This window comes from Canis lupus, chromosome 2, assembly GCF_048164855.1.
Source record: "Canis lupus baileyi chromosome 2, mCanLup2.hap1, whole genome shotgun sequence".
NCBI classification, from domain to species: Eukaryota; Metazoa; Chordata; class Mammalia; order Carnivora; family Canidae; genus Canis; species Canis lupus.
Window position 1 is genome coordinate 3,409,743 of NC_132839.1, and position 22,512 is coordinate 3,432,254.

Sequence of the window (22,512 nt, forward strand, 5' to 3'; positions counted from 1 at the left end):
CAAAACTTTATACACATTAAACAACTCTCCATTGGATAAATATTGTATAATATTTGTCTGCTTTGTGGCTGGTTTATTTCACTTAGGACAATGTCCTCAAGTTTCATCTGTGCTGTAGCATCTGTTAGAATCTCCCTACTTTTCAAGATTGAGTACTATTCCATTGTATGTATATACCACATTCTGTTTATCCCTCCATTTACCGATGGACACTTGGGCTGTTTCTACTTTTTGGCTATTGTGAATGTTGCTGCAATGAATGTGGGTGCACAGATCGTTTTTCCAGATCCTGCTTGCAACTGTTTTGGATATATATCCAGAAGTGGAATTATGAGATCACATAGTAATTCCATTTTTAATTTTTTCAGGGATGACCATACTATTTTCCACAGCAACTGTGCCATTTAACATTGCCACCAGTAGTGCACAAGGGTTCCAGTTTCTCTACATCCTGCCAACACTTATTATTTTCTGATTTTTTTAATAAAGATTTTGTTTAATTTAAATATCTTTAATAAAGATATTTATTGATGAATGACCCATACAGAGAGAGAGAGAGAGGCAGAGACCCAGGCAGAGGGAGAAGCAGGCTCCATGCAGGAAGCCCAATGTGGGACTTGATCCCAGGACCCCGGGGTCACGCCCTGAGCCAAAGGCAGATGCTCAACCACTGAACCACCCAGGCATTCCTTTGATTTTTTTTAAGTAGCCATCCCAGTCAGTACGAGGTGCACAGGGACTTATAAAGCAGTGCCCAGTGGACAACCCTGCTCATTCAGGGAGGGAGCTCTTAGAAGTGAAAGTTGGTGCAATGCCCCTTAGCAAGCCTACAAAATAAGGCAGAAAGGAGGCTCCCCAGGGAAGTGCTGCCTGCATGGGTAAGACACACTGGGTCTGCTCTGAAGCTCCTGAGATATGCATGAGCCACCCACAGTCTGAAGCTTTGTGCAATTCAGTGGAACAGTTTCATCAGGTAACGCCTGCATTTGGCAGGATGTGGAAAGGAAATATATTGCTCAGAGGCAATTGTTAGGAGGTGAAGAAGAAATGCCTAACCCTTTCTCTTAGGCTAGATATCCAAGTAGGGGGGGTGCCACAGTCATTGTCAAAGGAATCCCGATGAATGGGAGGCAATGCGAGAGACTGAAGGTAGAGCTGGTTCTGTCCTGAATCTAAAACATTCTTTAAGTCACGGAACAGAAACTTTTTCAGTAACATTGCACAATACAATTAGGCCATCCTATTATACAACAAATTCTTGGTACTGAAGATTTGCTAGAACACTGATGTGGGTGTTTGGGGGGACCATCTGTTATTGAACGGCTTTGCTGGCCCATTCAGAGAAATCCCCAAGACTCCAAGTAAAAGCTTCAAGTAACTGAAGCATGACTCCTTGCAGTGTAGCTGGGCTCCTTTCTTCCTGGCATCTCTAACCCTGAGATCATATTAAAATTCCCCCCAAAGGTCACATCTTCTGTTAAATAGCTTGCCATGTCTCAGGCAACTTGAACTCTATCTACCCATGGCCACCATGTCCAGATGCTAGGATCCCATCAGTGTAATCTGAAAACCTAAGCATCCAAGCAATTCTTCCCTTCGTTCATAATGATATTTTGGGATACAATCTGCTATTTAAAACAGCTGTTGTTGATTTACTTGGGACACATGCTGATTTTACGTCAAACAGAATGTCATGCAAACTTCTCCAAGGAGTCCTGGGGGAAAAAAAAAAAGAAAAAAAAATAAGAAGAGCACAGGAGATAAGAACAGCATTTATACATGTTTGCCTACATCTAAAATTCTCCTGTATAAAATTTTTCAGACACTCCTGGAAATAATGTGCCTATCTAACTGACTTCAGATTTCCTATTTCATCATCCTGGCTCTTTTGCTGATGTGAGCTAAAGAAAAAGGGAAAAATCTCCCTGTTGACAGTGAAGCACTCACTAGATACACCGAGGAAGCCTTTGATAAATACTGAAATAATAATGAAAAACTAAAAAGGAGATTTTTTTTTATTTTCAAGGAGGCACCTTACCTCTTCAAATTTTCTCTCTTCGGTTTAACCTTCTTTTGTCCCCTAACCTCAACCAATTTCCATTATCTTTATCTTCTAAAGTTAAACCAAATTTACTTAGTTTAATGAAGATTTGTTATGCACATGGGTTTATCAAGGTCAACGCACACATCAGAGTGTGAGCCCTTGGAAGACACAGAACGGATCTTTTAGCCTCTAATCACAAAGCTTGGAAGATGTGGGCTCTTTGTAAATGATCAGTTACATTGGATGAAGCATGTGGTTAGTGCTCCAAAGAGCTCCAAAGCTCCAAAGAGCTATCTGGGGGACCAGACAGCTATCTGTCCCCCACTGGGGGACACCAGTGGAAGTGTGTTTTTCCTCTGCCACCGTGTCCTCTGTTCTGCAGACTGCTTTGTACTCCTCTGGCTCAGTCCCATGATCACCTCTCCTGCCTTGCCATTGGCCTTCACTAGCCTCCCCGCTGTGCAGCAACCAGCCTTCTTTGGTCTGCCCCAAGGCATTATATCAGTCTGTGCACCAGGCCCTCAGTTCTGCGTTCTTAGCTGTGCTGGGACCAAGCATCAACCTGGCTTACTCTTTTGTCAGCTCACTCTCCTCTACTCTCAAGTCTAATTGCTTCAACCCACCTCCCCATACTGACACATGTGTGTTTCAAGATGACCAAAAAAATAAATAAATAAATAAAAATAAAAATAATAAAAAAAGAAAAAAAAAGATAACCAATAAAAAAAAGAACCCAGATTTTTTTTATAGTTTCATCAAAAAGCCAATTCCAAAGCACACACAAGTGGTCATTTCCTCTTGTGATCTATGATACACTGACATATCTAGGAGTCCTCAGGGAGGAAAAACACAGGAGTCATAAAGAATCAGCCACCAAACAAATACTGCTACTCAACCATGAGAATAAAGAACAGCATGTTGAAATTAGCCAGTACAGCAGGCATCTTCTGGCTCCATAAAGAAGGCCTGGTTTCCTTATGCATCAAAAGTCAAACATAACAAAAACAATTTTTAAAGAAATGTAAAAGATGTGGTGAATTAGCAAGGCGCAAAGAAAAATAAAAATCACTACGGAGCACATGTTAGTCTGTTCAGGCTGCTGTAACAAACCCCACGGGCTGGGTAGCTTATAAGCATGGTCTCATTCATTTGGGGAATATAAAAAATAGTGAAAGGGAATAAAGGGGAAAGGAGAAAAAATGAGTGGGAAATATCAGAAAGGGAGACAGAACATAAAAGACTCCTAACTCTGGGAAATGAACTAGGGGTGGTGGAAGAGGAGGTGGGCGGGGGGTGGGGGTGAATGGGTGACGGGCACTGAGGGGGGCACCTGACGGGATGAGCACTGGGTGTTATTCTGTATGTTGGCAAATTGAACACCAATAAAAAATAAATTTAAATTAAAAAATAATAAGCAACAGAGATTTCGCATAGCGCTGGGGGCTGGGAAGTTCAAGATCAACTAGCCGACATGGCCACATTTTGGTGAGGGCCCTCTTCCTGACTCAGAGCTGGCATCTTCTCTGTATGTCCTCGCACAGTAGAAGAGGTGAGGGAGCTCTGTGGGATCTCTTTTATAAGAGCATGGATTCCATTCATGGTGGATTTACCTACATGACCTAATCACCTCCTAAAGGCTCTCCCTACTAATACCATAGTTTTGAAGAGTTAGGATTTCAACATATGAATTTGGTGGGAGGGGCACAGGGAGACGGGGACAAAAGCATTCATACTCTGGCAGAGTACTTACTGTATGCCAGGTTTAGTCTAGGTACTGGAGATCCAGTGGTAAACTTAATCAGGAACTTATATTTATTGGTCAACAGAGAAAAGCAAGGGAAAACAAAAAAGGTATAACTTCGCGGACACCGATAAATGCCCTGCAAATAGAATCAGGTTGAGGGGTTGTGGTAAGACAGTGGGGGGCAAGGACTATCTGAGATAGGTTGGTCAGGGAAAGAGTCTGCATGAAAACTCTTTCGAAGTTCTGGAAGCAACCTTCAGACAGAGGGAAGAGAAATTGCAAGGATCCTATCCAAGTGAGCCTCGTGTGTTCGCGGAACTAAGAAAGCTCACATGACCAAAGAGACCATATAATGGGCAGAGAAGTAGGAGATCAGATTAGAGAGGTAGGTAGAAGGCAAATTATATGGGACTCGTTGGCTCGATAAAGAATTTGAATTTCGTCATTCATTGAATTTCGTCATCCTCTCAGAATGATAGTAATGCATTAGAGACGGAACGAGGGGATGGACGCTTTGATACACCTCTGCTGTCTCGGCCGCCAGGTCACGAGTAATGCATTGGATTTGGGGCCGCCTCAAGCTCAAGCAAGACAATGCATTAGGAAGCTTCGGCACTAAATGAGAGCAGATGGTGAAGCAATAGAATGGTAGTCTTCCAACTGAGGAGTGGTTCGATTTGAGATGAAATCTGAAGAGTGGACAGGATTTGCTTATGCGCACAATCTAGGAAATGGAGGAAGCAGAAGATCAACAGTCTACTGTCATTTTGACCTGAAAAACTGAGTAGATTTATTGTACGTGCTGAGTTTGAGAAGTGATTAGATGTTGCAGATGCCGACAACGTACCTCGATGTGAGTCTGGAGCTCAGAGGAGGGGCTGAGGGTGGAGACAGGAGCACATAATGCTGAGAGTCATGACACTAGATGCAATCACCTGTGGACAGAGAGGAGACAGAGATCTGAGACGTGAGCCCCGGAGCACCCCAGAATAGTGGCCAGAAGGAAGAGATGGAACCGGCAGAGAAGCCCGAGAAGTAGCGGAGGTCCTAGAATGAATATCAGGCCCTCGTGATGGCCAGAAGCCAAGTGAAGAGGGTTTCAAAAACCAGAGTGAAGGTGGATGCCAACGAGGCCAAAAGTTCACGGAAGTTCATGGGCTGTAAGGCGGCCAGTAGATTCGGTAACAGGGAAGTGATTGAAGACTTTGCCATGATGGTTTCAAAGACTGGGGAGGACAAGACCCAAGGGAATGAGTCCAACACAGCACTGACAACTGATGGAGTGGAAGCAGGGTATACAGACAACTGTTGGTGTTGTGTTAGCAAAGAGAGTCGTGCAAGTAGGCAGTGGGTGGAAGGGCGGGAGAAGACATGACTCAAAGTATTGTTTTGGGCTCTATAGTTTGTTTTAGGATTAGAAATATTGTTAAGTGCAAGCCTGTGGGACTCATCCAGTAGAGAGGAGAAAATCGGTGGCAAGTGCTATGCACTGTATGTGTGTGTGTGTGTGTGTCTCCAGAAGATGTACGTTGAAGCCCTATTCCTTAATGTGATGGAACGAGGGGATGGACACTTTGAGAGGTGACTAAGTCACGAGGGTGGAGCTCTCATGAATGGGATCAAGGCCCATTTAAGAAGATACAGGAGAGAAATCCCGTCTCTCTGCCATAGGGGAATACCGCAAGGAGTCCAGCGCAGACCAGGAGGGCCCTCGGCAGAAAGCGGACCTGCCAGCCCTTTGGGCTTCGACATCCCAGCCCCTTGCCCGTGGGCAATACACCTCTGCTGTCTCGGCCCCCAGGTCACGAGATCATTGCTGCAGCCTGAACTAGGACAGTCAGGGATGGAGAATAAGGAATGCCGGAGCCTAGGGGAAGAGGGTAAGCTCTAGTCCCTAAATGGAGAGAGGACTCGGCTTCCATAGGGCAAGTTTTTCTAATCTAAGTGCTTTCCTCTCAGAATAAATATACTAATTGCTTCCATTTTTTTTTCTTCATTTAGCAGAGCTTAACCCTGTGGGCTATGGATGAAACATCGGGATTTTTTGTTGTTGTTGTTTTTCACCTTTTCACACACCAGGAAACTAGACAATATGGTTCAGCAACGTGTCAGAAATCAAGCAGCTAATACAACTGTCAGAGCCAGGACTCCTAGCCTGAGCTCCTGAGGCCCCTTCCCCGCTCTTTCGGCTTTTCCACGCAGCGGCCGTGTCAGCATAGGCAGGGGAAGCACCACCCTGGGGACGCCGATTCAAAGCCACCGGTTTGGTGGCATCTGGAAATTAAGGAAGGCAAACTTGTGACAAATCCATTCAAAAGGAACGTTTTCAACTTTGATCTGCACCCGCCTTTTCCCTGGCTAGGCTGGCCCCGAGCCCGAGCTGACGGGCGGCCTGACTGCCATGCAGGCTGCGTGGGCCCCTTGCCTTCGGCCGGTGCCCCCAGGCATGGCCCCTGTCCAGCGACCGTCCTAGAAGGACAGTCCATCCTGCAAGGAGGGCCACCGGGGAGCGAGTTGGGCGGCCGGGGGGCCTGGAATCCCAGCTGGCGGGGCCCGGCCCGAGCGCAGGCCGCCGTGGACACCGCTGTGGGGCGCGCACGGCCCACGACGCTCCCCGGGCCCAGCCCGCGGCACCTGCTCTGGCACTGGCAGCGCTGTCCCTAACGTACATCAGGACGTGGGGAGCTGTCTTTCTTCAACAGAGTTTTCTCTTTCCTTTTTTTTTTTTTTTTTAAATCTCTGCCACTACCTGACTTGTTCTTTAAAAATAGGCTCATCGCACTGGGTGTTATGCTACATGTTGGCAAATTTAACTCAAATAAATAAATAAATAAATAAATAAATAAATAAATAAAATAAAATAAAATAAAATAAAATAAAATAAAATAAAATAAAATAAAAAAAAATAGGCTCATCTTCTTCCACGGATGAACCAGAGGGGGAGGGGAGATGAGGAGGCCGGGGAGGCCGGGGCCAGGGGATGGCCCCGGCACTTCCCAATGCAAGGAGGGCTCGGGAGCCCGGACATCGGCGCTGGCCACATCTGCAGGGGCCCCTCCGGAGGGGACCCCGGCGGGCGCTTCAGCTGGTCGGGCTTAAATACCCTCCACGATGCCTCCCCGCCCCTTCCCGCCAACAGGCTATCTCACGGTCCAGGGGGCTTACCACCAGGCTGTGTCTTCCAGAAAGACGCCTAAAATTCATCCTTTGTTAACTTCCTAACCTAAGTCATGTCCGTGCGCCCTGGCACGTCCCTGGCAGCAGCTCCCCCGGCAGGTAGGCCAGCAAGCCCCCTGGAGTGATGGCCCGCCGGCCGCTGCCCTCCGTCCCTGCTTCCTGCGGGACAGGCGCGGCCCACGGGCAATCCAGGGCCCCGGCACCCAGACGGGCTCCCTCCTCCCTCGGCTGTGTCTTCAGCTGCCCCCGCTCCACCCTCGGCAGCTGTGTGGACTGTCCCCACCCTGGGCCCTGGCAGGGGGTCCCGGCTCTACACAGAACAGAGGTGCCCCTGCTCCTCCCGGGCCTGGCTCCCGGGGTTCTGACATCCCACTGGCCCTGATGGCGGGGTGGTCACCCCCAGCAGCAGGTGCACGGCCCGGTCCCCGCGCCCACGCTGCACTCGCCCGCCAGGGCTTCCCCTCTGCACATGCTCCTCGCAGCCCCTACGCAGGGCCCCCGACTCTTCACCCCCAAATCCCTCTCAACCTGCCTCCCACCGTGCACATTCCCTGGGCCCCGGAAATAAGTCGCCACGTTCACACCTTCCCCCTCCGATAAAGCCAGGCTGTGGCCTGCATCCCACACGGTACTCCTTCCACCTCATCACACGGCCACACAGCTAACACCGGCCCCAGAGCAGAACTCACACCCTGAGCCTCTCACGCCCCATCTGAGGGTCTTCCTGCTTTTCCACACAACACGTGTGTCAGGGAGTGACACACAGAGGAAATAGGCTTTGCTCTGGATTCCACTGCTTTTCTAGGCAGGTGCCTCCTACCTAAATATTGTATGCACCGTCAAGAATCAACTTTGCCATTTCCCTTTCATAAGAACTGTGGATTGTGGATGTTGTTTTGAATGAAAAACAAAAGAATCTGGGTTGGTTTTTGTTTTTATTTTTGTTTTTTTTTTTGGCAAAATTAAAAATTTTTCCCCTATTGCACTTAGGCCAAATGTGTCTAACTACCTAGAAACACTTAAGTACATTATAGGATAACTGAAAAGCAAATGAATACAACTTATGATCTGAAACCAAGAAAATTACATTATTTATAAAGGATTTATAAAGACAGTTTTTATTTTGCTCTGTTCTTCCCTGACCTAAACACCCACCCAGCCACGATTTAAAAAAAAAAAAAAGCTTCTTTTTATCATCACGAACTGATGTCACTTGAGTTGCTCAGCTGTAGAATCCACAGAGCAAAAAAACAACAGAAAGAACAAGCAGTAACTGGAAAGTGAGCGAGTTGGGAAGATGTGACTAACATACCTGCACACTGCTTACTAAATTGCTTTGCATTTCCACACAAGATGAATTATGGTCTGCTTCAATTTCCACACCGTATTTTTAGTTTTTGCTTCGCTACTCTGCTTTAATTTCTAAAAAAACACAGGGTTGCACAGTTATAGCCAACTGCTTATCCCAGGCAAATTAAATTAAGCCCCTGGCATGCAACTAAAAGTTTGTTGCGCCTAATTGAGCAGCTAATGGGTATGGATGAATTTGAGGTACAGATAAAAATACTGTTTTCAAAGAGCCTTTCTGATTAGCATGCGCTGAAACGGGCAAAGAAAAATATTTATGCAGTCATTTTGATAAGCATGTTCAAATCCATTGGTTAAGCTCCAGGGAAGATTTTAGAGGGCTCCGGCCTGCCTTTACGTGAAGGGATGAGCTCATTGCTGAAAGAAGGCCGAAGCCCTCCACCAAGGACGTCCTGACGTCCTGCTGTGTCAACACCCAGCCATCCTCACCAAGGCCTGTGGGGCCCGTGCTTTCCCCCTTCCCAGCCTGTGTCTTCCCTCAATGACCCAACGGGTCCCTACTCCGAAGAAACTTCACTGTTTCATCTTATAAATGGCCTCATCTAATAAATGGCCCTTTGCCACTGCGCCACTGTGTTAGTGGGATGGAGGAGGGAAGAAACAAATGGTTGGGGAGGTTGCTCTGAAATATCAACGTTCTGGAACTTGTTACATTGGTTCCCTACCCCTTTGCTGCGTTGGCCGTTATTAAAGTGTTGAATGTCGGGCACTTGGCCATTTCTCCCCAAGAATCTCCTTCCTCGACATTGTGTCCTTTTTAACAATGTTAACAGTAAAACAAATCAATGTATTATTTCCCACATCTTACAATCATAAAAGAAATGCAAAAAAAAAAAAAAAAAGAAATGCAGAAGAATCCCACAATGCCTATCCAGTTCACATGCCATTTAAAAGTCAATTAAACGACACTTTAAAGAGCTCTTTTCAATGAATAAATAAAGAGCTATTTTCAATGACAGCTATCATTCAAATTCCATCTATTATTTGCCTCAAATTCCTTCTAATATTCCTGGACATATATGATCTTCTGAGGGTTTTATGTTTGTGTGTTTACTGTAGTTTGGGTTTTCTTTTTGGATCTCTTGCCCATTTATAATGAGAGAATGGAGGGAATGCTATAGGTAGAGATCGGCTTATGCAAGGCCCACAGATCAAGCGCCAGAAGCATCATTTCCTGGAAACTGAAGTCAGGCTGTTGTGGGAATAATCCCCTGGTGGATGCATGCCTCGGTGGTCCTCTGTGCACTTGCTTCAGTTGGTCCCTATGTGAACCTGTCGCATCACATCTACTGGTCATATCACATCATATTTACATTTTCAAGTACTCCCTCAACCTTCAGTGAGTCCCTCCTACAAGTTTTCTGTATCCAAGTGATCTTGTTTTCCATACCTGTGTCCGGAACCTAATCATCAGAGACACAAAAATGACCATCCTGTGACTTGATCCCTCGTTTGCTGAGCTAGGAGCATAGCATCTAGCAGAGACTTTCAAGTTTTAGAACTGTTATGAAATTCAACTAAATTGGACAGCGCAGGTGGCTCAGCGGTTTAGCGCCACCTTCAGCCCCGGGTGTGATCCTGGAGACCCGGGATCGAGTCCCGCATCGGGCTCCCTCCATGGAGCCTGCTTCTCCCTCTGCCTGTGTCTCTGCCTCTCTCTCTCTCTCTCTCTCTCTCTGTCTCTCAGGAATAAATAAATAAATAAATCTTTAAAAAAAAAAAGAAATTCAACTAAATTGTATCCTCTAGCCCTACCCCTAATTCCTATGTTGAAGTCCTAATCCCCCCCCCCCCAATTCCTCAGAATGTAACCGAATTTGAGATAGGGGCCTGACAGAGGTAATCAAGTTAAAATGAGAACATTAGTGTGGGCCCTAATTCCTTATGACTAGTGTCCTTATAATGAGGGGCCGTGTGGAGACAGATGCACATAGAGGGAAGATGATGTGCAGGTACAGGGGGAAGACAGCCACCAACAAGCCAAGGAGAACGGCTTGGCACGGATCCCTCCTTTACAGGCCTCAGAAGGAACCAATCCCACTGACATCTTGATTTCTGACTTCTAGACTCCAGAACTGTGAGACAATAAGTGCCTGTTGTTTACGCCCCCCAGTTCGTGGTACTTGGTTATGGCGGCCCTAGCAAGTTAACACAGGTACTCACTGAGACACCCATTTCCCATGCTCGTTTAATAAATATTGGAGACTGACGTGAAAAGCTTTCCACATCTACCAGTGGAAATTCCTCACTCTGGCTATTGAGCAATCTTTAAACAAGAAATTCTGATTTTTCTACTGCGGCTCATCTGTCTGCCTCAGATTAAGTACATTCTTATTCTTGGCTTGAGTAAGAACGTTTATTTTTGTTTGCCCTCTTATGGTTGTGGAACTCTTCTCTCTATGGGCTAACATCAGTCTGGCAACTCATCTCTATCCATTTTGAGATCAAGATTCCAGTCACATTCTCTTGTGGGTGCAAAGGTCACAGATGCCGATTGCACATCATTTTGCTGTCCACTTACTATATCAAAATGCATACCAAATAAAAGCTTCCCTTTATATAACATATTTATATGAGCCACATGCAGACACACATCCATACGTATACGTATCAGTCTACTATTCCCCTTTCCACAGATTCCAGCTGCATACCCCGAAGTGGTCCACCCTGGAGGTCACAGGTAGAGCTCTCCAATGGAATGGAAGGGGAGAAAGGAAGGAACTTAACATGTACGTACCACCTACTCTAAGTATATAAGGTTAAGACATATTATCTTAACTGGTACTCCCACACCCTGTGAGTTACATATCGGTACTTTTACAGATAAGAAAAAAAATGACCTCGAAGTGGTAATGGTCACTCACATCTGAGTGTTCTGGCCAGAATAGACACCTTCCTGTTTTCCTAAGTCTTCGTTACAATCCCACTCATGCACATACGTGCTGGCTTCCTCCTCAGTTGGAGGGAACTTCCAAAAGATCCAGAAAGAGGCACCACTCAGTCCTCATGACCACGGTGGTTTCCTCCTTGAACGTATCCATGGCAGGGCCATTAATTGAGGCCAGGAACAACACCTGGAGGCAGGAGATGTCTCCTCCCTACCTGTCAGGGCTCGGTTCACACGCCATCCATCTCTCAGGCCCAGGGAGTGTTTAATGAAGTTGATTTGGATCAGTGGAGATTGGTGTTTAGGCTATCCTCCAAGACCTCTAAAACGTCTGGGAAGCATGCCCATTTTTGGCAAGGAGTCCAGGGCTTATTGTAGTTTTATTTTTAAATAAACCTCTCTGGCATTTTTTTTGTTGTTGTTGCTTCTTTTATTGAAAGTCCTCTCAATTACTCAAATCAATTCAATCAGAATTTACAGAGTACCTATTTTGTGCCGGGCATAGCGGGGGCATAAAAAGATCATGGAGGGCAGCCCGGGTGGCTCAGCAGTTTAGCGCTGCCTTCAGCCCTGGGGTGTGATCCTGGAGTCCCAGGATCGAGTCCCGCGTCAGGCTCCCTGCATGGAGCCTGCTTCTCCCTCTGCCTGTGTCTCTGCCTCTCTCTCTGTGTGTGTCTCTCGTGAATAAATAAATAAAATCTTAAAAAATAAATAAATAATAAATAAATAATAAAAAATAAATAAATAAATAAATAAATAAATAAATAAATAAATAAGTAAATAAAAAGATTATGGAGATACAGCTCCAGGAACTCGAGGAACGAGGAAGATACGATACACCCACAAATAATGCTAAGAAACAAATGTGAATGCCAAAAAGGAGTACAGCTAAAGAGGTCCTCAAATTTAAACAAAAGAGACTCACTTCCGATTGGAAAAGGTCAGGAAAGACACTATGGATAGGAAGCGTTTGATATAGACCTTTAGGGATTCAGTTGGTCAGTCATTGAGTCAGTAAACATTCAGGGAACATCTAGGCATGTGCTAAGAACTGGAGACACAAGAGGGACATAATCCTTGCCCTCCAGGCGTCTGCAATCTAGAGATAAATTAGACAATGAACAAGTAAACAATTAATTATGGATCATTATGGACTGGGAATTGAATGAGCAGTAGGCACTGAGGTAGCAATCTAGCTGGGGTGGGCATGGTGGGGGTAGGTGAGGGGATCTATCTAGCTTGGCAAAGCAGTCAGAGAAGGTCTTACTAAGGAATTGGCTTTCAGCACAATCTGAGGAATGAGGAAGAACCAGTCACTTGGAAAGCAGGGGTTGGAATGTTCAAGATACCATGAGCAGTAAGTAAAAGTTCCTAAAAAGAAAAAGAATGTGGGATCATCAAGGAAGACTCAAAAGGTCGCTGTGCCTGGAGGATGAGAGCGATGGACAGGCCAGCTTGAGAAGAGGCTGGAGAAGTAGGTGAGGTTCCGGTCTTGTCAGGTATTTGGCCTTGGGAAGGAGTCTGGATTTTCTCCTAATTGTAACAGGAGTTTTGAAGAGGGTTAAACTGGGCAGGGGCATGAGGTCAATTTACATTTTGAAAAGAGAAGTCAAGTCAGGGTGTCACGTGGAGCATGTGCTGGAGCCGGGAGGTGAGTTAGGAGACAATAACATCAGTCCACCTGTGATGATGTATTTTACGTAAGAGTGAAGCTGGGAGATACAAAGGTAGATAAATTTGAGATGTATTTTGGAAAAAGGAACAACAGTAATTTCCTAGAAGAAGGGAAAGCAGAGCGTTTAGGCAGACAAAACAACATAAGCGAAGATTCAGAGGAGGAAAATGCTGGGTTTACATGGGCTTTGGGGAGATTAGAAGAGTGTAACTTTTCCTTGCAAAAGATTTGTGGGGCATGAAATAGCATATCCTCACTCCTTGGTTCCAGTTTTGTTTCCTACCCTCCCATCTCCACTCTCCATACATGACTCATAATAATAAAAAAAGTCAAGGTTGCTAGAGATGACGGCCCGCCACGCGAACACTGAGGTCAGTGTTCCCCAGGATGTATTAGGTGTAACACTTGGTATGTGAGACACTTGAAGAAAAAGTAGAGGGGCTTTGTGGCCAAATAGTTGAGAAAATGACTTTCACATCCTCTTCCTGGAAATGACAAAGCACATAAACATACTAAAGACGTTGAGATGTCCTCCAACACACAGGCCTCCTTTTAGCTCTGTTAACAGTTAACCTATTTTTTCCTAAACTGAAAGGGCTCTGAGTCCCTCATTCCATAGAAGAAACCCAGGGATCCGATGGAACCACCGACCTGGCCCACTGGGCCAGCTACATAATTTGCAAGGCCTGGTGTAAAATGAAAGTGCTGGGTCCTTATTCAAGTCATTAGGTTGGGTGCCCGGGTGGCTCAGCATCTGGTGCCGCCTTCGGCCCGGGGCCTGGTCCTGGAGACCTGGGATTGGGTCCCACATAGGGCCCCCTGCATGGGGCCTGCTTCTTCCTCTGCCTATGTCTCTGCCTCTGTCTCTCTCTCTCTCTCTCTCTTTCTCTCTGTGTGTCTCTCATGGATAAATAAATAAAATCTCTTTTTAAAAAAAAGTCATTAAGAATTTCAAGACAGGGAGAGCAGAGCACCATCCCCCTCTGGGGCCATCCCAAGCCTGGGGTTGGAGGGACGGCACTGAGCTAGCACAACCATGAAGTCAGCCTTGAGGGCTCAAGCAGACTCCGAAAAGTGATCCTCACGTTAGGATCATGGTGGCACCAGATCTGATCCTTTCCAGCATGCCAGACTGGCTTCTACGAGGTAACCCAGACTTTTTGGGGGTGGGTCTTACTGCTACATTTGTAATTGATGTCACTCCTCAGCCAGGCACAACACCATCTCCGGTCTTGACCCTACTTTGGGGGTGCTGACCACCCAGGGGGACCAGCTCTCACCCTGCTTCCCACTAACTCACTACTCAAGCTAATTCCACTGTTCTTTCTAATTATCACTCGGCTTTATTCCAGCTGGTCATGGCACATAATTACTACCCTAAAAGCAGGACTGGGGACAAAATAGAGCTTTTAAAAATATCATGAACTGTCTGATCAGAGATGAATAAGAAAGCAAGGTTAGGGGCACCTGGGTGGCTCAGTGGTTGAGAATCTGCCTTTGGCTCAGGGCGTGATCCTGGGGTCTGGGATTGAGTCTAGCATCGGGCTCCCCATAGGGAGCCTGCTTCTCCCCCTGCTTCTCCCCCTGCCTCTCTCTCTGCCTCTGTGTCTTTCATGAATAAATAAATAAAATATTTTAAAAGGAAGGAAGGAAGGAAGGAAGAAAGGAAGGAAGGAAGGAAGGAAGGAAGGAAGGAAGGAAGGAAGGAAGGAAGGAAGGAAGGAAGGAAGGAAGATAGATAGGTAGGTTAGCAGAGGGGAGAAAGGAACCATGATTATCTGACTCTTGTCTTGTTTGTGAGAAAGAACCAAGTACTTCTTATCCATATTATATGAAACATTTAAGAGTATTTTGTACATAGTGGGTACACACACACAAAAAGGAAAGTGTGCTTTCTTCCTTAAAGATAGAGAAGCTAGAGAAGTCTATGTGGAAACAGAATGAGTCGATGTGAGGAACGCCAGTGCCTCGTGAGACTATAACATAGGTGATTCCTCGTTCTTCAAGAATAAAATAAGGGAGAACTCCAAAGGAAAGGTTAAGGATGAGCTCTGGACCAGGCCAGCCACATATTTCGGGGATAGGAAGGAGATGATGCAGGTAGATAGAACACAGGGCCTAAAAAAAAAAAAAAAAAAAAAAAAAACACAAGACAAAAACCAAAAACACACCACCAACAACCAGAGGGGTTTAGAGAGGAGATGGAGGGTATAGAGAGTTTCCACTGTGTTGCCTGCTTTATTAACCAGGGTTCTCCAAAGACACAGGACCAGGTGGATATACATATAAATATAAAGATATTTATTACGGGGCACCTGGGTGGCTCAGTCGGTTAAGCGGCTGCCTTTGGCTCAGGTCACGACCTCGGGGTTCTGGCATCAAGCCCTACACCATCCTCCCTGCTCAGCGGAGTCACTTCTCTCTCTCCCTCTGCCCCTCTCCCTCCTCTTACTTTGCGCACTCTCTCTCAAATAAATAAATAAAATCTTTTTAAAAAAAATACTTATTACAAAGCATTGGCTCACATTAATATGGAGGTTGACAAGCCCCAGGATCTTCAGGGTGAGTCCACAAACTGGAGAGCTAGGAGAGCTGGTGGTGTAGTTCCAGTCTGCGCCTGACGGCCTGAGAAAAGCGAGAACAAATGGTCTAAGTTCCGATCCAAAGGCCAGCAGCCTTAAGACCCAAGAAGAGCTGATGTCTTGGTTTGAGTCTCAAGGCAAGAAAAAGCCAATGTCCTAGGTCAAATGTATTGGGATAAGGGGCATTTTTTTTCACTTGGGGTAGGTCAGCCTTTTTTTCATTCAGGTCTGCGACTGATTGGGTGATGCCCACCAACATTTGGGAAAGCAGTTTGCTGTATTCAATCTACTAATTTAAATGCTAATCTCACCCCAAAACACCCTCATAGAAATACCCAAAATAATTTGACCAAATATCTGGGCACCCTAGGACCCCATCAAGTTAACATATAAAATTAATGGTTATATCTGCTCAACACCCACCCCTTCTTATTTTAACTCCATGACTCCAATCCCCTTTTGGTAGCCACCTCTTGTCCACACTTGATCCATGTAGTTGGGTCAAGGCTGACCTCTACCCTAAATTTGTAGGAATGGACAATGAAAGCATTTTAACCCCATTGATAGAGTGAGTGATTCTGAGACAGGCCACTGAGTCTCCCTCAGATCCTGGGACTTTGGCTATAAGCTATTTGGAGAGCAAAAAATAAAATGAAAAGGGGAGCTTTCTTCTGGGGTTCATGAGTTGGTAGGATCTAGAGCAAGAACTGCTGAAGCCCTGTGGAAAGGACCCACCTAAGACCGATGTCAATGCACAAGAACGGAGCTGAGAGGTGAAGAGAGAGAAAAGGAGAGAAACTGAGGCTTGGTGACAGGGTTTGGTTTGAGCCCTGAGACAACTTGCCTAAGACATCTTAGTTGCACGAGTTACATGAGTTAGTGGCTTTGAGTTTCATTTCATGCTTAACTTGATTTAAGGGAAGTCCTTTTCTTCTGTAAGCAATGAGTCCTGACAGATGCTGTGAGCACATTATGGTCAGAGAATAAGCGAAGGGAATGGGCCTCTCTTATCTGAGGAGCAGCGAGCAAGCAGCTGGTAGCTCTGCTTTCCAAACAGTCCTTTGGAACTAAGTTATAGCGTCGCCGAAGGCAGCAGAAGTGAGTTGAACTTAGCTTCTGAGGCTGAAGCTAAATCTATCAGCTACTAATGTCACACTATTAACTGGAAATGATTCCGTCCTTAAAATTCCATCACTTTGACAATAAAAATCATCTGGTGCCATTAAAATGAACATATACAGTGAACTGTCGGGCTGGGGTGGGGGAGAGTGGGTGAAGAGCTTAAAACCCCTTCCTACCGAGCTGAGTGATGGGAACAGAACGTGGGACCCTGGATGGTTCCAGCGACAAGTTAGAAGGACAGGCTGGGGCTCCCTTGACATCACGGATGGTGGAATTGGAAGCCCTGAACACGCCTTCCTTGCACAGACACCGTGATGCACAGCAGCACGTGGCTCAATACCCTTAGTGAGAAGTCCAGAAGCCAGGTGAAAGGTTCCCATGTCCCGGGCAAGTGCAGATCCGGCCACATGAAAGCCGGGGTCTGGCCATCATCCCCGCCCCTCATACAGAGCCATATGTCGAAGAAGGAACAGCTCCTGCTTTCTCCCCAAGGAGCAAAGGAGCTGGAACACAATCCAGTGTCCCCATTTTGCCAAGTGCCACCCAAGGGCCTGGCTTGTACCCTGCCAGTCTTGGAGACCTGCTTTGTCCTGGGGTTGTAGAGAACAAAGTGGTGGTTTGAACTGGGGCGCGGGTGCTCCCCACGGCTCTTCCCTCAGGCTCAGTGCAGAGTGAAGGCCGCGGGCCCCAGCTGCTCCCTGGAGGGAGAGCACTGAGGGCACAGCTCGGGTCCCAGCCTTCTCTCGTGCTACCCGAGGAACCGGCTTTGGTCTCGACCCCGTCAGGGCACTGACAGGGCCCGACGGACACTAGACCCCTGGGGGTGACAGCAAACAAAGACAGCGACTTGATCTCACACACAGCTAGTCGCCACTGCTGCTCCTGCCAATCCAGAACCGACAGGCTAAACCTCTCAGATCCCAGCTTCTCTTTGGGGAGGGAAAGAATTGCACAGGGTGTTCAACAATCCAACTTTTCTGGGTGCTGCCTGAGGAATTGGCTTCAGACTCATCTGCCTCGGAGTCCTGACAGGACCTGGCACACGCTGGATGCCTGCCTGGGGGCTGCTAAGAACAAAGAAAACAGGCTGGCTAAGCACAAAGCTTTGGGAGGGCTCCAGAACCTCTGACTGGACATATTGCTGGGGGTCTTCTCCTTTACAAGGTCAGTCCACGAAGACCAGGAGGAGTGGTTATTTTAGCACCTGCACGGACACCGACATACACAGTCAAGGAAAATGGATAAAAGAAACAGGGAAATAGGCCCTCCCCCGACCCCCACAAAAGGAACAAGATCAATCTCCAGAAACTGATCCCAATCACATGAGATGTACGATTTACCTAGCGGAGAATTCAAAATAACCATGATAACGATGCTTACTGAGGTCAGGAGAACGATGCATGAACAAAGCGAAAATGCCAACAAACAGAAAAGATTTTGGCAAAGTATCAAATTAACAAACAGGCTGCTGAAGATAACTGAACTGAAAAATACACGCGCCCAACAAAGACACTGCAAGGAAAGAGAACTACAGGCCAATATCCCTGATGAACATAGATACAAAATCCTCCATAAAATCCTAGCAAACCAAATTCAACAGCACATTAAAGGGATCATATACCATGACCAAGTGGTATTTATCCCTGGGATGCAAAGATGGTTCAGCATATGAAAATCAATTAATGTGATATGCTTCATTAACAGGATGAGGGGTAAAAATCACATGATCATCTCAAAGGATGAAGAAAAGGTGTTTGATAAAATTGAACTGCCTTTCATGACAAAAATGCTCAATAAACTAGGTATAGGAGGAATGTACCTCAACATATATAAGCCACACATGAAAAGTCCACAGCTAATACCAGACTCAAAGGTGAAAACTGGAAATCTTTTCCACGAATACCAAGAGCAACGCAAAGAGGCCTGCTCTTGCCACTCCTATTTCACACAGTCCTGGGGCGTCCTAGACAGAGAAATCAGGCAGGAACGAGAAATGAAAGCACGCAAATCAGAAAGAAAAAAGTAAAAGTGTCCCTGTTTGCCAACAGCATGGTTTTCTATATAAGAAACCCTAAAGGCATCACAAAAAATCTTAAAACTAATAAATATAGTAAAGTTGTAGCACACAAAAATCAACATATAAAAATCAGTTGTCTCTCTATATGCAGATAACAAACTCCCTGGAAAGGAGATTGGGGGCGGGGGAGGGGAACAAGTTCATTTACAATAGCATCAAAAAGAATAAAATATGACGGTGCTAACTTCAAACAATGCGTGTTGATTACAATGACGTTTCCTTCTTTCACTCTCTCCTCCCCCCTTTCCTTCCTTCCTTCTTTTTTTTCAATAATTTTCGAGCCCTTGGCTGTTCCAAGCACTATGCCCATCACAAGGGTTATGAAAACAAGCCCTGAAGAGGTTTAGGGCTGGGTTTGGGAAGGTCGCGGTGGTGGGAAGGGAGCAAAGCATGCATCACTGTCACAGTGCTGGACGAGAGTGTTGCGAGAGTGACACAGAAACATCTCGAAAGCACACGGAGGGAGGGACTCACCCATGGCCGCCCTTTGTAGGGATGTCATCTTGAATGTTTGCCACCAGTGTGGGTCTCAGGGTTGGGAGAGCAGAACATCTGAAAAGATCATTTCTATCACTTAACCTTGGAATCTTCTAACTGGTCACATTTCCTTCTTTGCTTTTGGCCAACCAAATGCTTAGAGCTGATAATACAGGGCCGATTCTCCTGTAACTCTGGCTCACTAGGACAATTATTTCATATCCTAACCGACCCCTGAGTTTACCTTATTTGTAAATGTTTTCATTCTATCGTGCTATGTTACATTCATCTAAAATATCCAAAAGCCTTTGATAATGAAGATGCATGGATAAATTATGTACATATACATCTTTGTAAGTAATTTTTCAGCTCCTTACAATAAAACAGGGGTCTTTAAAATGAAAATTCCAGAACAGACAAGAATTCTTTTACAGCAGCCCTATGACTCTGACTTTAATAAAGAAAGTGGCACGTACTGCTTCAAGGAAATACAGGTACATCAGTTGGACAAAACGAATGGCCAAGAAACCAATACTTGGTTTGTATTCATAATATTTAGTGTTTGTATATATAACGATTTAGTGCAAGATAAATGTAGTGTAATTAAATGTATCGTAATTTAATGGGGGAAAAAGAGCAAATATGCAATAAACAGTGCTGGAATAACTATAACACTATTTTGAAGAAAAAAATGTTACCTTGATCAAATGAAAGTTCTGATGGCTTAAAGAGTGAAATGTTAAAAATTAGCCTCAAACAAATGAGAAGAAAGCATATTTAATACTTATCAGATATTGATGTTTGGAATGTCTTATAAAGAATTAACCAATGTGAGGAGCCTGGGTAGCTCAGTCAGTTGAGTGTCTGCCTTTGGCTCAGGTCATGATCCTGGGGTCTTGGGATCAAGTCCTGCTTTGGGCTCCTTGTTCAGTCGGGGGGGGTCTGCTTCTCCTTCTGCCTCTGCCTGCTGCTCCCCCTGCTTCTGCGCGCTCTCTCTCTCTGTAACGTGAACAAATAAAAATCTTCCTAAAAAAAGAATTAACCAATATAAGAATCAAAATAGAAAGGGGCAGTAGAAGCGGCCATAAAATGGAAAAAATTTCTATATAAAAAAATACTAAATCTCAATTGGTAAACAATATACTGGCAGATATTATTTGATATGAAACATGCTAGTTCAATACATAACGTCTTTTAATATAAAGGTGTTAAAGGAAAAAAGTAAGACAAGCACTAACGTGATTATAACCATGGGCCGAGGGCTATAACAAACTAGAAAAATAAAAACCACAAAGGGCCATTAAGTACAATCTCTCAATATTCCTGGTCTGTAAATTCGGTTTTTAGGATTTTCCCTAAGGAAACAGTCTGTGGTGAGTCAGAGAGTGTGGGTTTAGATGGAGCTTCCTGCAGAACAGTGAAACACTGGATGTGTCCTCAATGACCAACAATAAAGGAAGTAATCCAATAAATTTCAAAGGTAATGTAATAAAATGGGGGAGAGTTTGTAAAACTACTTCCAAATTGCTTTAAATAAATTAATAATTTTTAAAAACAACCTTAAAACGCTAAGTACGATTCCAAGACCATGTATGTAAATAAATAAAATAACAAGCAGTAGGATCATAAGTAATCTTTTTTAGCATAAGTATTTTTTAAAACTGCCTTCTATTTTTTTTCTTGTCTACAACGAGTATATGGAATTTTATAGATGACACCAAAATTTGTTGAATTTCAAGAAATTTTAAAAAGAAAGAAAATTCATTTCCTTCATACGTTTTCACTGAGCTTCAGAGAGAAAAGTGGAGGAGGAAAACAGTACGTATAATGGGAGGACTCTGTTTAAGCCTCCCATTCCCAAAGGAACCTCAGAAAAGCCGGCCCCTCAAGCTCCCAGGTCTTAATCAGGAACGCAGCCCCGGAACGGGGTCTTGCACAGCCTGAATACAGCTGCTGCTGGAGGTAGGGTGTGGGGCAGCGACCCCCTGTTGTTTGTAGGATCTCAGTTCCCGGGTCTCCTGGCAGCCTTTTCCAGGCAGGCCCACTTCACAGACTGAGGGAGCATTGAAGGACACACCTAAACCTGGTTTGGCATCAGACTTGACACTGAGGGGCTGCTGAGAAATGCTGCCTGGCTCGCGGAGAGGCTACATGGAGTCTTACCAGCCTGAGCGCCCTCCGGGGCCCTCCTCCTTCCTCCCTGTCACCGTCTAGCTGAGTGACCACGGCAAAACACACCTAATCTTCGGAGTCTCCGTTTCCTCAAGTGTGAAATAGAGATTATAATCTCTACCTCATGGTGCCGTGAGCAGGGCTGCACGTACTGTACAACTATATTGGTTGTGAAAATATTGAACTTCTCAGTACGAGCTGGTAAACAAGCACTGCCCTAGGCCCTTGGGGTTCCTGATGGCCCCTCCTCGCCTCATCTGCAATCTTCCCATCAAAGACAGAAAGGCCTCCAGGACCCTGCGCCCACACTATTCCACGATGCCATTCGAATTATCCATCAAGGTGACTGATTGTCAAATAGTTTGAATATCTTCTCGGGTTGTGGTAATTAAATATGAATGAGGTGATTCACATGAGTGAGATCACAGGCTGAGGAGATCTGGAGCTTTTTTTTTCCAAGAAGCATATACTTGTGGTAATCTCCTCAGGTCAACAGGATACTTCGCCTGTTGGGATGAAGCTCCTTTCCCTACCAAGGTGAGGAAGCCTTGGGGGAGAGATGGAGAGTCCAGCCTGGAACGACCCAGCTGCAACCCTGCAGCCTCTATGTGCTGCCTGCCTGGGTTGAGAGGAGTGGGCAAGGTCGGCTGGCACGAAGCCTCACTATGTAATCGCCACGAGGGGCCTCCTTAGCCTTGCTACTGGCTCAGGAAGAGCAATACTGATTTGTTTTGTTTTGTTTTGTTTTGTTTTACAATAAAAATAGTTTTTCTGAAGAGCAGATACACGGCTTTAGATTTTAATAGATCATCTGAGAGTTTTTGACACGGATAAAGTTGAGGAGCTGAACTTCTGGCCTAGCTCGCCTCAGGCCCGGGCTGCCTATGCTTCAGAAAATGGTCTCTAAGGGAAAAAAAAAAACTCTTAATTTATGATTCTGGTCTTTTCTTGAGGGCATTTTGTCCATTCCTGAGAAAAGGCAGGCCTAGGACAGTCTGCTCAGAGACATTTCATGAGTGGTCACAAATTCTGGTAGATACCCCTCATCATGGACAATCAACACCCTTACCCTTTTCTTCATGAAACATTTTTTTTTTTCCCTTTTATGTGAAAATACTGAGAAACCTTCTGGAAGGTTTCTAACATCCAACACAAATGTGTTATCTAAATTTTCCATCTAAAATTTC

At 45.3% G+C, this 22,512-nt stretch overlaps 1 long non-coding RNA gene across 2 annotated transcripts; it reads right to left on the bottom strand.

Annotated features, from left to right (window-relative positions):
• Positions 1–461: 461 nt before the first annotated feature.
• LOC140611435 (uncharacterized) lies at positions 462–21,378 on the bottom strand. 2 transcript variants are annotated; one of them, XR_012012632.1, is made up of 5 exons: positions 21,317–21,378; positions 19,151–20,152; positions 15,421–15,520; positions 4,636–4,723; positions 462–1,715 (listed from the first exon to the last, which is right to left on the bottom strand). It is a non-coding gene; the product is annotated as an uncharacterized lncRNA (long non-coding RNA). The 2 variants fall into 2 exon arrangements; XR_012012633.1 differs by lacking the exon at positions 4,636–4,723.
• Positions 21,379–22,512: the final 1,134 nt, after the last annotated feature.